At 48.1% G+C, this 14023-nt stretch overlaps 1 long non-coding RNA gene across 1 annotated transcript; it reads right to left on the bottom strand.

Moving 5' to 3' along the window:
• Nucleotides 1-1651: 1651 nt before the first annotated feature.
• On the bottom strand, nt 1652-3429 carry LOC125752773 (uncharacterized). Its single transcript, XR_007402996.1, has 2 exons — nt 3315-3429; nt 1652-2084 (listed from the first exon to the last, which is right to left on the bottom strand). It is a non-coding gene; the product is annotated as an uncharacterized LOC125752773 (long non-coding RNA).
• Between the last annotated feature and the right edge of the window lie 10594 nt (nt 3430-14023).

The raw sequence follows: 14023 nt of genomic DNA, 5'->3' as shown, positions 1-14023 counted from the left end.
GTTTTGGGGACTTTTACGTATAATTATTTCATTTATCTTCCCAAGAACCCAATGAGGTCAGCACTATAATTGTATCCATCTTACACATGAGGAACTGAGACCTCAGATCACCCTTCTAATAAGTAATGTGACAAGGATCCAAACCCAGTCCAGCTAGACCTATGCTCTCGGCCACACCACACAATATTGTCTTTAATCTCCAGCTCCCTGCTGGGCACTTCTTTTGAGGGACCCCACAGTTCTCTCACACGTAACAAGTCTCAAACAAAAAAATCCACGATCTCCTGTCAAATTACAGCCCTTGCACTAACAATCCCATTTGTCAAAGTTACTGTTTGGGGGCTTGAAATTTCTGGGCCATCTGTCTTTTCCTTTCCAGTAAGGAGTCACCCTAGCCATTCACTTCTGTCCCCAGATAGCTCTCTAATTCCTTTTGTCACGACCTGGGCAAGGCCTCCTTCCCTCGGACCTGGATTGTGAAAGAGCCTCTGAACTTGTTTTTCTGACTCGAGTCATCCATTGTCCAGCACACCACCGGCTAATTGATCCCAACCTATCATTTTCCACACTTACTCCCTCGGCCAAGATCGTTCAGGTGCCTGCTGGACGGGGTCCATGCCCTTGAGCCTGCTGCTCCTGGGCCTTCAGAGCCTGGTCCCACCCCTCTGGCCCCTTCTTCCCCTTCCGGCCCTGAGCATGCCCTGTGCTTTCTTGCTTTTGTACCTTGGCTCACGTTTCTCTTTCCCTTTCCTGAGTCCTGAGTCTCCTTGCTCCCTACCCGCTGAATGGCAGCTTCCCAAGACCCAAATCCAGTCCTTCCTTGACTTCCATTCCCAAACCGTGTTTCCTTCCTCCCAGGTCCGGAGAGTGCACCACTCGGCGGCCTCTGTTTAGCCTCGGACACCGCTGGGCCGTGCTCCCCGCGTACACTGTATTGCACCTTTGGGGGGGGGGGGAGGGCGGTGGCCAGAGCTCACCCCGTACTTCACCTCCACGCCCTAGACGAGGAAGCTTTGCGTCAGGCGCTCCGGCTGGGGCCTAGGTCACCACGTCAACAAGCAGCACCCGGGGTATGGAATGGGCTGGGCTCACGGCTTCTGGGAGCTCGGGGAGCACCGACTCGCCGGAGAAGCCAGGGGTGACCCGTGAGCTGACTCTTGAATCCAGGGTGAGTAGCAAACACAAGCCCTCCAAGGAGAGAAGACAGAGGAAGCCTTTTGAGGAACAGGCAACCCCACGTCCAGACCCCACGTGGCCCGGAGCGCGTCCTGCGCCGGGGGCAGCGGGCAGGCGGGGAGGTGGGAGGCTCCCTGCGCCCAGGGGCCCCAGGCGAGGAGGCGGGAAGTGGGGAGCCGCCAGGTGGAGGAGAGTGGGGAGCCCCAGGTGGTGCCGGGGAGCGAGCGGGAGCAGGAGCGCCTGGGGAGGGAGGCCAGGGGAGGCTCGGGCTCACCGGGGACAGCGTCTATGGGAACTGCAGAGAATTAACTCTGGGGGCAGCGCATGAATGAATTCTAGCTGGAGACGCCTGGGGAAGGGCCTGGGCAACGGCTGGGTGAGGGCCAGGGTGGTCGGATGATAAGAGGCAGCATAAGGAGGATGTGGCCGGCCTAGCATCTGGTGAGCAAGGAACTGAGAATGATGACTGAGGGGCTTTTGGTTTTTGGTTTTTAAAGATTTCATTTATTTATTCATAAAGAATGTGAGAGATACAGAGAGGCAGAGACACAGGCAGAGGGAGAAGCAGGCTCCCCGCGGGAGCCCGATGCGGGACTAGATCCCGGGACCCCGGGTCACGCCCTGGGCGAAAAGCAGATGCTCCCCGGCTGAGCCACCCAGGGGCCCCTGATGACTGAGGCTTTCCCTTGAGGGGCCCAAGTAAAGCAGGGAGACAGGAGGGCCGGTCGCTGTGGCTCTGGCTGCCGCTGTCATCCGGGCTGTTGGGTCCAGCAGGTAAGACGTTTCATGTGACAGGTGCTTGCCGGCAGGGATAAGGAGGGGCGGAGTGGCAGGTAGTACCTCGGTGCATCTCTCAGTGCCCCGCACCTGGTGGGTTCTCAGCAGGTGGCCACGTGGCCATGGAGAAACTAAGGGAGCATAGAGCAGGCAGGAAGCAGGACATGAATGAGCCCACGCCCAAGGAGGACCGGGCCCTACCCTCGGTGTGGAGGTCCCCGGTGTGTCCTGACGCCCCTAGGGACGACAGATAGCACAGAGCACGTGCCAAGGGCCCTCAGGTAGGTCAGCACACAGCCTGGGTGTCCTCTGCACTGAGTCTGCCCTGATGTCATCCGAGAGCCAGTAGGCCTGGGAGGGCTCAGACCCCTGCTCTCGGGTGTGACCCTGAGGACACAGCACCAGGCCGGTGAGGTTGCCCTCCAAAACGATGAAAACTAGGGATTTCCAAGCCAAGGTATGCAGACCTCACATGACTATTCTAAGCAAGACACGGGTATTTAGTACATTTGGGTTTCTTTACCCCAAGAAGCACGAAATACGCCCCGACAAACCCTAACTGGCACCATATGTACAAACTTTTTCTGATATCTCCTGAACAACATTCTCAATTAATCCCAGAAACCTGGGGTTGAGGAAAGGGAGAGGGCAGAGGGAGGGAGGGAGACAGTAGGAAGAAATAAAAATCCAACCGAGGGAACCTGGAGCCCTGGTCTGAACCCCCAGCAGGCCCAGCCCTCACAGCTCGGTCAGCGGCTGAGTGATGTCCTGTGACATGGAATTTTAAATATTAGCGGATGTGTTTCAGCAGCACAGCCCAGAGCCATTCATTTCCTTGGCGTTTTTTCGTACTTCGTTGCTGCCAAGCATTCCCATGACATTCACAGTAATAGAAAATTGGCAGGACAAGATTTTAGGCCTGCATGACTCTAGTTACAGACAGTGTCGGGCAATATTTATAAAGGTATAGACCCCATGCACACAGGTCCAACAGATGCTATTTGAAAGATGAGAACGCAGTTTGCTCACTTTCACTGTTTTTTTCTGCGGCTAGATTTTTTTTTTAATAATAAATTTATTTTTATTGGTGTTCAATTTACCAACATACAGAATAACACCCAGTGCTCATCCCGTCAAGTGACCCCCTCAGTGCCCCCCACCCAGTCACCCCCATGCCCCGCCCTCCTCCCCTTCCACCACCCCTAGTTCATTTCCCAGAGTTAGGAGTCTTCATGTTCTGTCTCCCTTTCTGATATTTTCCCCACATTTCTTCTCCCTTCCCTTATATTCCCTTTCACTATTATTTATATTCCCCAAATGAATGAGAACATATAATGTTTGTCCTTCTCCGATTGACTTACTTCACTCAGCATAATACCTTCCAGTTCCATCCACGTTGAAGCAAATGGTGGGTATTTGTCGTTTCTAATGTGCGGCTAGATTCTAATCACCGTGGCAATAGTGTGCTCAAGGGGCACGTTTCCAACTGTGATGTAAATGGCATTCTGTGTGATGTATGCATTTACCCTCCACAGTGATGCAGAGAGGAAGAAATAACATATACTTAGAGTACGATGGGCACTTTATAAATTTTATTGAACTGATTGCAAGTATGGGATGCAGTTTATCTGGAAATACCTGTTTTGCTTTGGAATATTATAAGGCTTCTCCTCTCCCGTTTTTCTCTTAAAGCCAAGATGATACATAGGCTGCTGATAGATATTACCTTCTAACAGAATTCCTCTATTTTACAGATTAAAAATCTGATAAGTGATGCATAGTTAGTACTTTCTTGGTTGCGAGTGACATAAGATCTAATATAAAGTGACATAAGCAAAAATGGGATTTGTTGGCTTCTAGAAATGAAACCTCCATGGGGCAAGCTTGGTTTCAGAGGTGTCTGGATTCAGATCTCTCTCTCTCTTTTTATTTTAGGATTTTATTTATTCATGAGAAACACACACACACAGAGACACAGGCAGAGGGAGAAAGCAGGCTCTTTGCAGGGGGCCTAATGTGGGACTTGATCTCAGGACCCCAGGATCATGACCTGAACCAAAGGCAGATAGATGCTTACCTGCCAGCCCCTGGGTGCCCCTGGATTCAGACCTCAAGCAGGGGTGCACCTTACGTGGCTGCCTGCCATGAGGGCACGTTGGGGAAAATGGCAGGGCACACCCCAACCCCCAAAGTCTTATGGCATTTCACTGACTGTACCAGGGTCACATGACCATCCTTGCAGCTAGAAGGTACCTGTGGCTTAACCTAGGTCACGTGCCTGAGCCAGGGAGCCAAGCGTGGGAGCCAGCGCATCACTCCAAGTACAAGGCCTGTGTGGAGAGGAGAGGCAGCTGCCTCGAGCACGGCTGAGGTGTGATGTGCAAAGCAGGGGGACTAAATCCTGAGTGGGGGTGGGGGAGGGGGCACGGTAAGTGGCCTTGCTACCATTTGTGTGTAGTCTTTGAATTAAAATTTTAAAATAGCCTGTGGACCCCCCTAGGTAAAACCTGCCCCCGCTTGGAGGAGTTGTCCCTGGTAGAAAAAAACGTAATTAGACTTGGCAGTGGTTTGAGGAAAGGTGAAGGATGCCTTGTGTTTCCCCATTGGTGCCCCGTCTCCTTCCTTACTACTGGCGTCACACTCAGACCCTCGCAGTATCTTCTTCAGAACAAAGTATTTAACAAAGATTTCTTTCTGGTTCCTGTGAGGAGGTTAATGGAGCCTTGGCTTCCCCAATGAATCCTGAAAAGTCTTATTTACTTCCCCACCTCGCTCACCCACCTTCCTGACAATTTTGGTGCTACCTTAACCTGAGAACACAGCTCCTTTCCCACATTGCTTGTGCTTCTTGTTTGAGACACTTGCCGAGTTGTTTATTTTTCATCTGGATGTCCGGCCAGAACCACATGCAAGTCAGACACTTTACTACCTCTCTGTTCCGAATACCTTCTATTTCTTTTGCTTCTCATCATTATTTTGCATCCTTCGGACCCTTGGTGTTAATTCCCCACTTGCCTCCTGGTCATCAATAGAGATAATGCATCCATACCCCTCAACCACATCCCCGGATTTGACTCAACCACTCAATGACATCCATTTGTCAGCTGAAAATCAATGTTCCTCAAAAACTGTTGGAAATGCCTGTGTGACCAAGCATGTTGACTGTCAGGGGCAAGAATCAGTGCTGCGACACACAGCGCGATGTCACAGTTACTCCCAGGAGCACAGCATGTCCTCATGGCCAGTAAATCTCCCTCCTGCCATTCAGAAATTCTCACTTTGTTCAGGTAAAGGTTCTGTCACCGTACTTTTTGAAAAATTACATGGACCCACTTCTATTCTTATTCATCCAGAATCAACTGGAATGGATAAGTGAGCTCCTCGGATTTGCCATTTATGAGTCACATTCTTTTGTCACCTAGTAAGATGCTTTATTCTCTCTTGCCTTGGCTAGAAACACAGAAAAGAGGACAAAAGTGTCTACCACTTTATTTATACATTTTAATGTGTTGTATTAGTTATCTCTTGCCTTAACAAGCCATGCCAGCAACTAGTGGCTTAAAACAACCACCAATTTATTTGTTCGTTGTTCTGCAAGTTGGCAATTAGGGCTGGTCTCGGCTGGTCTCTGCTAGTCTCTTCTGAGGCTTCTTTTGCCTGGAGCTGTTCATGTGGCTGCAATCATCGGGCATCTCAGGTAGGATCTGATAGTCTAAGAAGCACCACTCATATGTATGGAGGTTGTGGTGGCTGTGGGCTAAGTCACTGTCTCCAGCAGGCCAGCCTAGGTTTCCTCACATGGTACAGGGAGAGTTCCCAGCAGCAAGAGAGTCAAGCTTACCCTGCTTCAGTCATCTGCTTGTATCAAATTTGCTGATATTCCGTTGGCCAAGCAAGTCTTATGACCAAATCCAGGGTCAGTATTGGAGGGTACCATCCAAAGGCCTGAGTGTGGGGAGGCAGGATCCTTCGAGGACCCTTACTGTAAAAATTTATCGCATGAGTTAAACATCTAGATCATATCTTTAACTGAAAAATGAAGTTTACCTGGGAAAGTATCAGGGCCAACCAGGGCAAACCATTACCAGGAAGAAAATCTGTCAGAGATTTATAGATACAGAGCAGAGATATCAACCTCTTTTTTTTTTTTTTAAGATTTATTTATTTATTTATTTATTTATTTATTTATTTATTCATGAGAGACACACACAGAGAGGCAGAGACACAGGCAGAGGGAGAAGCAGGCTCTATGCAGGGAGCCTGATGCAGAACTCAATCCCAGGACCCCGGGATCATGATCTGATCCTAAGGCAGATGCTCAACCACTGAGCCACTCAGATGCCCCAGATATCAACCTCCTATAAATCTGTTAGCACCAAAGGAGCATTGTCTGTGCACTGAAGCACTACCCCAGTTGTAAAACCAAGCACACTTCAAAAATGAGTCTAGCCCTGTATCTGTAATCTGCTCAGATATTTGACCTGTGAATACATCTAAGGCCCTTCCAAAGAACTTGTATAGGAGAAGAAGAGGCATTTCCTGGTTAGGTGAGTCAGGTTGGTCATCCTGGTCCTGATAAGTAAGGAGGGAATAAGGTGACCAATAGTTAACACTTGCTAAGCTCCGAATTTCAGTCACTACGTGTGATTGATTGCCTTTAAACCTTGAACCACTGTGTGAGACGGGTAGCAATCTCATGTCCATTTATCAAAAGAGAAACAGTAGCTTACCGTCCCCAAGCTCAATAGGTTCAAACAGAAGAGTTGGGTCTTGAACCCCTGTCTGTTTCTAGAGCCTCAGTTATTTATACTAAGTCCTGCTGCTTGTTTCATCGCATGGGACAAACAGATGGGCTCCATGAAATGATGTATCTCCCAGGCCCCACCATCCAAATGTGTAGTCCTGTTGCAGGCTTCTCCTCCTTGGGTCAGTTTCCTTCCCTGGGACCTCACAGCCATTAATAGGAAATCCAGGAGGGCCTATGGGATGGCGATGTCTTCTACAGTTCTTACAACATAAGAATTGTTGATGATGGGATTGATTACTTCCTAACTGAGCTCTGGGACCCTTTTCAATTAAATTACTCCTGCAGAGAGAACTTTCAGATTGCTGCAGCTCTTGCTTGAGAGAAGTCAAACCTATTTCTCATTTTGCCCAGCTCTAAGGCAATGTTGTTTCTCAGCAAAATGGCTGATAAGCCCAGCATATCCAGTCTTCAGGGTATAAAAATCCTCTGTTTATACCAGTGCCTTCCCATCAAGCAGTGTAATTGAAGCTCAGAGATTTAGAATGACTGCCCTCCAACACATCTTCGTAATAGAGTTCTTCCAATAATACCAGTAGGTAGTGATGATGATTACAATGTGATGAAGGGAAGTAATTCTGGAAGTAAGTCCATTTCTCCCACAAACGTTAAGAAAAAAGCAACAACTCATAGGCATATAAGTGAATATAGTCCCCACACATCGGTGTTCAGTCCCAAGTCCCTGCCTCCGCCTCCAAGAAACTTGGGTGATCCTCCAGCACACCTTGAGCATCAACCAGATGTTAAGTTAGGTTTTTACAAATAAGATTTTTTGCTGTCATCCAGTCATGTGTGTTTTGGCAAAGAGGGGCAAAGAAGCGACAGCACGTTTCAGGCAAGTGTTCTTACATCTGTCCTCGCAGAAGGATTGATTGAATGGAAGAGAAGGCAGTGTTTAACTAATTTTGAGGAAGAATAAATGTGTTAGATGGTATTCAGTAAAGCACGATCTGCATAGCATGTAAATTGCACAGAATTGTAATGCAGAAAACCCTATAGTGAATGGGTTTAATTTATAGCATTTCTAGAGACTACAACATTCCATAACAGTAATTGGAAGGTTTATTTTCCATTTGATAATTTATTTAAAAATGCAAATAGGGTAGGGCCTTTTTTTTTAAGTAAACCTCTTGACTCATAAATTGATTTAAAAAACATAATATGTTAATTTTTTCTAATTCTGTACTGAAGATGTATACACATCACCCAGATCCATTTGCAAGATCTCAGTTCATATTTCTGTGTTTATAAAATTTGCTGTTCTCCAAAGTGGAAGACATCTTAGAAAAATTAATTATTTAATGAGTTGCAATATTCAGATTTGTGGTAGTTTGCTTAGAAATAGCATATAAATTTGGAGGCACATTGAAAATTTAACCATGGCTTGATGCAAATTAATATCCACATGGGCAATGTGCAGCCAGATAAAAAGAGGATGAAAAGAATGTCTTCAAAGAAGATGGGACATAGAGTCTTTATCACCATGAAGCTTGTTGTTTTGATCCAGTGGCATAATGAAGGTACATGGTAGGAAGGAGGCCTAGATTCTGATGCCAAATCCAGCCTTTAATGTGTTGCTCAGCACAGAAATGGGAAGAGGGTATCTGGGATTCTAAGATATGCAGGGCGTGGAATGTTTGCCAGGTATCCTCAGATTATGTGCATGAGGCAGACACAGACGGTGGCCTCAAGAAATGAAGCATCCAGTGTAGGGGATAAACATCTACCAAATATAAGAGAAGATCGTGCCATAAGTTGGGCACTTGATAGCGGTGGTGATTGGGCAGCATTGCGAATGTACTAAATGCCATTGAATTGCACACTTTACAATGGTCACTTTTATGTGATGTGAATTTTGCCTCAGTTTTTTAAAGCTGTGCTGGGAAGAAACACACAAGGAACAAGGAGGAACCCACGTCCTTGGGAATCTTTGCGCATCATCTTTGGAGCCAAGAAGGCTAATGCTTAGAAAGGAAGGAGCATTTGGGGGCCCAACACACTTGTGTGAATATCTCAGCTATGTTTTGTTTGGCCAGTGCACATCTGGTATTTTGAAGGTTCTACCTTTCTCTAGCCATTCTAGGTTAGGACTCAAGTCCTATGAAGACTGGAGAGGTGTTTGTCTACCTCGTGAGAGCTGGGAACCAAAATACTAGTATGCTGGGGCAGGGGGGTTGGGGGGGAGGACAGTAGATTCAAGACCACTATGCCCCAACTAACTGTGTGGCCATAGGCAAGTTAATTAACCACTCTGAAATTCTGTTTCCTCACTAGCAAATTGAGGCTCATAAAAACTATCTCACATGGTTTTGGAAAAGATTATTACCATAGGCAAAACGTCTGGCAGAGAGGAGACACTAATAAATTATAATAGCCTTCTGCCCTGGCCCACCTCCCAGCACCCTCACTTTGCTCCCCTGCCTTGGCTAGAACTTCTCATCATAGAAGTCATTTCCTACAATGTAGCAACAGCAGTGGCCTCATTAGGTCACAGTTACATTGGTATATAGCCTTGGCATGAGGGCCTTAGAAGGAACGGAGTCTGGGGCCAGAAATAAAGAAAGACCCTTTTTTTCTAAGCCCCCTTCCTTAGCACAATGAGGAATGTCGAGAGCGTTACCACGGAACCAAAAAATATTGGAATTGACTCTTGAAGGTCATTTAATCTTACCTTCTCATTTTATAGATGAGGAGCTGGGGCCCTTGAGAGGAAGGGGTAATCCTGTGAACCATACTTCCTTACCATCCCTCCAGTTGGTTCCTGTTAGAGAACATGCTGGATGTTCTCCATTTGTCCATATAGATCCACTCACTATCCTTCCCCAGCCTCCTCCCTGGCCTGGAAGCTCACCTCCAGGTGTATGGATTATATCAACTGGCTCCCTTGCGCCAATTGGTTTCCAATTGCATTTGACTGATGGGAAGCACCAGAAGTGGATCAAAGTGCAGGAGTCTGAAGTCAGAATATTGATAACCTGAGACCTCTTCCTACCAGGTGACCACAGGTTTTACGAGGCCCCCCCACCAAATGGCTATGGCTTCTGCCCAGACCTCTCCAGTATGGCTCGCCTCTCTGGGTCTGCTCTATACCCTTTCCTTTGCCAACTCATGACTTAAGTTGGGAAGTAGTAGCAATTCCTGATGTTGCCACTCCTGGGTGTATCCTTATTAGTTTCCCTAAACCCTACTCACACTTTTGTGAATCATCCCGTTTTTAAGTTTTCCTCGGGTACGCAGTTTGAAGATGTCACTTGCAGAGACCCTGACTAATATAAGAGTAAACTCCTTTTCCCTGCCAATGTATTTTCTTGCAGAAGGACCTCCTCTGGAGTAAGGGTCAGAAAGCCAAATCCAGCCCAAGAGCTGGGAATGATTTTTAACGTTCTTTAAAATGGTTGAAAATAAATCAGATGAAGAATATTTTGTGACACGTGAAAATTCAAGATTCGGGGTCCAAAAAAAGTTTTATTGAAACACAGCCATGTTAATTTGTTTATGTATTGCCCGTGGCTACTTTCATACTCTCCTGGCAGAATCGAGGCATTGCAAGAGAAACCAAACACCCTGCAAAGTGTAAAATATTTACCCTCTGGCCCTGTAGAGGAAAAATGTGTGATCTTCGCACTACATATTGTTCCTGGCCTTTCTCTCAAACTCCTGGTTGACAGCTGAATCTCTTGGTTGGGTAGAGCCAATCCATTAAAGACTATAGGATTTCTTCCCCTTTTCTTGCTTCTCTCTCCGAAGGCCCAAGGTGCAGAGGCTGGGAGAGTGAGAATAGAAGAGTCTTGAGAGTTTGAGAAAGCTCTTCTGGTAGCAGATTTAAAACCACATTCTCTGATGGGCTCCCTCTTGTTTGACCTGCATGTCCATCTCTCAATTGGTTCTAAACTCAGGAGGGAAGAGGGTATGATTTCTTGACTCCCAGAAATCCCTTTCTCCCTTAACTTAGTGCCTTAGTTTGAACACCCATCATCTCCCACAAGATCACTAACACATCCTTCTATCTGGCCTCCTTGCCTCTAGCATCAGCTTCTTCCCATCCATACAGCCAATGTGATCTTTCTAAAATACAAATCTGACCTTACACCTTCTTCAGCGTGAAGACTGACTTCATACCTCTCTATATCCACACCCCCAGATAGTACCTTCCCACACTAACTCTAGGCCTTGGCATGTGACTTGCTTTGGGCCAAGGGGATAATAACAACCTTGATACAAGCAGAGACTTGAAAAAGTACTTGCATGTTACCTCCTCTCTTGGACCCCTGCTAGTGTCACAAGAGCATGCCCACACTAGCCTGCTGGAGGACATGGGAAACACATGTACAAAAGCCTAGTTGTCCCAGGCAGGGCCATCTTTAGATGAGACAGGCCCCAGCCAACCTGCCAGTTCCCTGTGAATGCATAGTGAGCCCAGCCCAGACCAGTGGAACCACCTCACCAGTGAATAGACTTGTGTAAAACAATCAGAAGTTGTTTTAAGTCTCTAAGCTTTGGGGTGCTTTGTTATTCAGCAGTAGCTAACTGATACATCTATTTAAAACACTTCAGTGCCTCTAATCACCTCTGCAACAGAACCGGGATTCCTTAACTTAATAACACGTAAGACCTCATACCATCTCCCTGAGTTCCACTGAGGCTAACCGGCCCACTCTCATGCTGTGCAGCCATAACTATAAAAGTTGGTTCCCAACACCCTTGCTGGCCTCACCACCAATATCTTGAACTCTGTGCCATGCTCTCTCTTTCCTGATAAGTTCCTATTTGCTCTGTTCTGGTTGCACCCCAAGCTGAGCAACCCTAGCTTCCCTCTTTGTGACTTATACTTGCCCCTTAGTGCTCTCAAAACCTTGAGTCATGACCCACTGGTCAGAAGTTGAGAGAGTCATGACTAGCATTTTTAAAGGGGGAGTAGGAAAGACATTGGGACAGGATAAATTGTTCATAATAAGAGTATATTTTCAGTGTCTATGTATTGGTTTTTTATGTAAAAAAATATTTTTTTCTATGAGACATAGGCAAAAAAAGTGTGAAAATGTGCTGTGTTAAAACCAATCTTCTTCTGGCCACTCTGAGTGAATCCTGGCCCAAACCCATCTGGTCCTCACACTATCCCAGGACTTGAATCCTTCCCTAAGGACTTGCCCATTCTGTCTTGACCTTGTTCACCTCCCCACATCCACTGCCCCCACCCTTCGGTATGTCCCCCACCCATGCTTTTGCAATTTGGTATTTCCTCCACCAACAACCATCTTCCTTTCCTTAGTTTTCTGGAAAGTTCTGATTTTTTAGGGGGTGCTATAAATACATCCTGCATCACTGAATGTTCAGTGTGCACATTATTCCAGGTGCTCACCTCCAGAGAGCATCTCCTTCCCCTTCCCTGCCTCCAGTTCGTTCTACTTCCACACCAGACTTTCTGATACATCGCCACTTAGGAGCACTCTTTCTAGAACCTAACTTCTGTTTCCCATGTTTCCACTGGAGAATGGCCTGTGCTTCTACCTGCCTCCGGAGCCCCCACCTGTCCCTGGAGCCCAGGCGTGTAGCTGTCCTAACCCTCGGCGATCGCCGCCTTATAGTTGATGAGCCCATGTATGTACTTCCCATACAAGGTCAGAGCTCCTCGAGACAGAGGCCAGAGTCCTTGGATCACCAGCACCCACAGCAGGCCTTTGGCATCAGAGCGAGGTGGCACCCAGGTCAAGTTGCAACTGTCCCCTGAGTGTAGTTTGGGGTGCATCGCTGTGCTGGGGGCATGCGAGAGGGGGCCGCTGGGTGTCTGGGGGCCAAGGAGACAAGTTGGAGGCAAGCCCCCGTGGTGCTGGAGGGAAGCAGGAAAGCCCAAACCAGGCGACTGAGGGCGGGGGTGACCCTACGCTGTGTCTTCAGGAGGGCTTTGTGTGCCACCACACAGGAGACAAAGAAAGGGGCCTGGGAAGGAAGCAGAGGTAAGGAGAAGCTGGTGAAAGGCCCGAAACCCACAGGGCCAGGGCAAGGGGGCCCCTTCTTGGACCATCAAGGGGGCGGATGGAGATCAGAGCCGAAGCTGCCAGTGACCCAAGGATGGGTGGCCCGGGAGCCAAAGATGAAGCACATTCGTTTCTCGCAGCATCCACGAAGGCACAGAAGGCCCAACCGCTGAGGCCCCCGGTCGCCCCTTCTGGGGGTGCTGGTAGACACGGTCAGCCGCTAGCACAGGGCCTGGCACATTCTGAGGACAAATCCGCTGAAGAGGAGGCAGTGAATCATTTGTATGGTGCTCTCTCTCTCTCTATCTCTCTCTCTCTCCCTTTTGAAAGCAACCAAATCATTTTGGCCTGTAAGAATAGCACGTCCCGAAATAGCCGGGTGCTGACCTGGCCCCGGGAGACAGGGGGTGGGAAGGACAAGGGGCCACAGGGTGGGGGGGCAGGGATGTGTTCCCCATCCAGGCTATATTCCCACCGATTTCAAGGAGAAACTTCTCTACGTGAGGGTTTCTCAGATAGCAGCTCACCCGCTCAGGTCCGGAGGAGACAGAGAGCAGGTGAGACCTGGGGCAGGAAGGGTGCGAGCAGGGAAGTGAGTCTGGGGGCACCTGTCCTCAGGGTGGCAGCGGAGCCGGCCTCCTGCTTCTCTAATGGCTCATCATCCACTTGGGAAATGCGGGAATTTGAACCAGATGAGGAGTCAGTGAGCTCCGTGAGCTACAGCACCCAAACCCCAGGAGCGTCAGGAACCGGCGACAAGAAGAAGATCCGTGGAGCATCTTCTGAGAAGCAGGCTGAGCGGACCAGGGGCAGGTGGGTCCCTCCCCGCTCAACTCCCCCAAGGGCTCCCCTGAGACAGGTCCCCCTACCACTATGAGGCACCTTAATAAAAATAAGGTAGGAGGTAGTGGGAAGAGGGGTGCCTGGGGGCTCAGCCTTGGGCTCAGGTCGGACCCCAGGGGCCTGGGATCCAGTCCCCCACCGGCTCCCTGCTCAGTGTGGCGTCTGCTTCACCCTCTGCCTCTACATGCTGCTCTCCCTGCTGTGTTCTCTCTCTCTCTCTCTCTGTCAAATAAATAAATTCTTTAAAAAAATAAAAATTAAAAATAAAATAAAATAAAGCTCAAGTAATTAAGCGTGCTGTACTATTAGAGGACAGTGATTGAAAATCTTTATTTTAAGACAGCACCTACTAAGAGAAGAGATCTTTAGATTCTGAGTCATAGCGTGTGTGCCCTGAACACAGTTTGATATGTAAAATCAAACGGGAGTTATATTGCTACGTGTTCAA

Source organism: Canis lupus, chromosome 17 (assembly GCF_003254725.2).
Source record: "Canis lupus dingo isolate Sandy chromosome 17, ASM325472v2, whole genome shotgun sequence".
In the NCBI taxonomy this organism is placed as follows: domain Eukaryota; kingdom Metazoa; phylum Chordata; class Mammalia; order Carnivora; family Canidae; genus Canis; species Canis lupus.
Note: the sequence above shows the minus strand (reverse complement) of the source record. Positions and strands in the feature narration are given on the sequence as shown.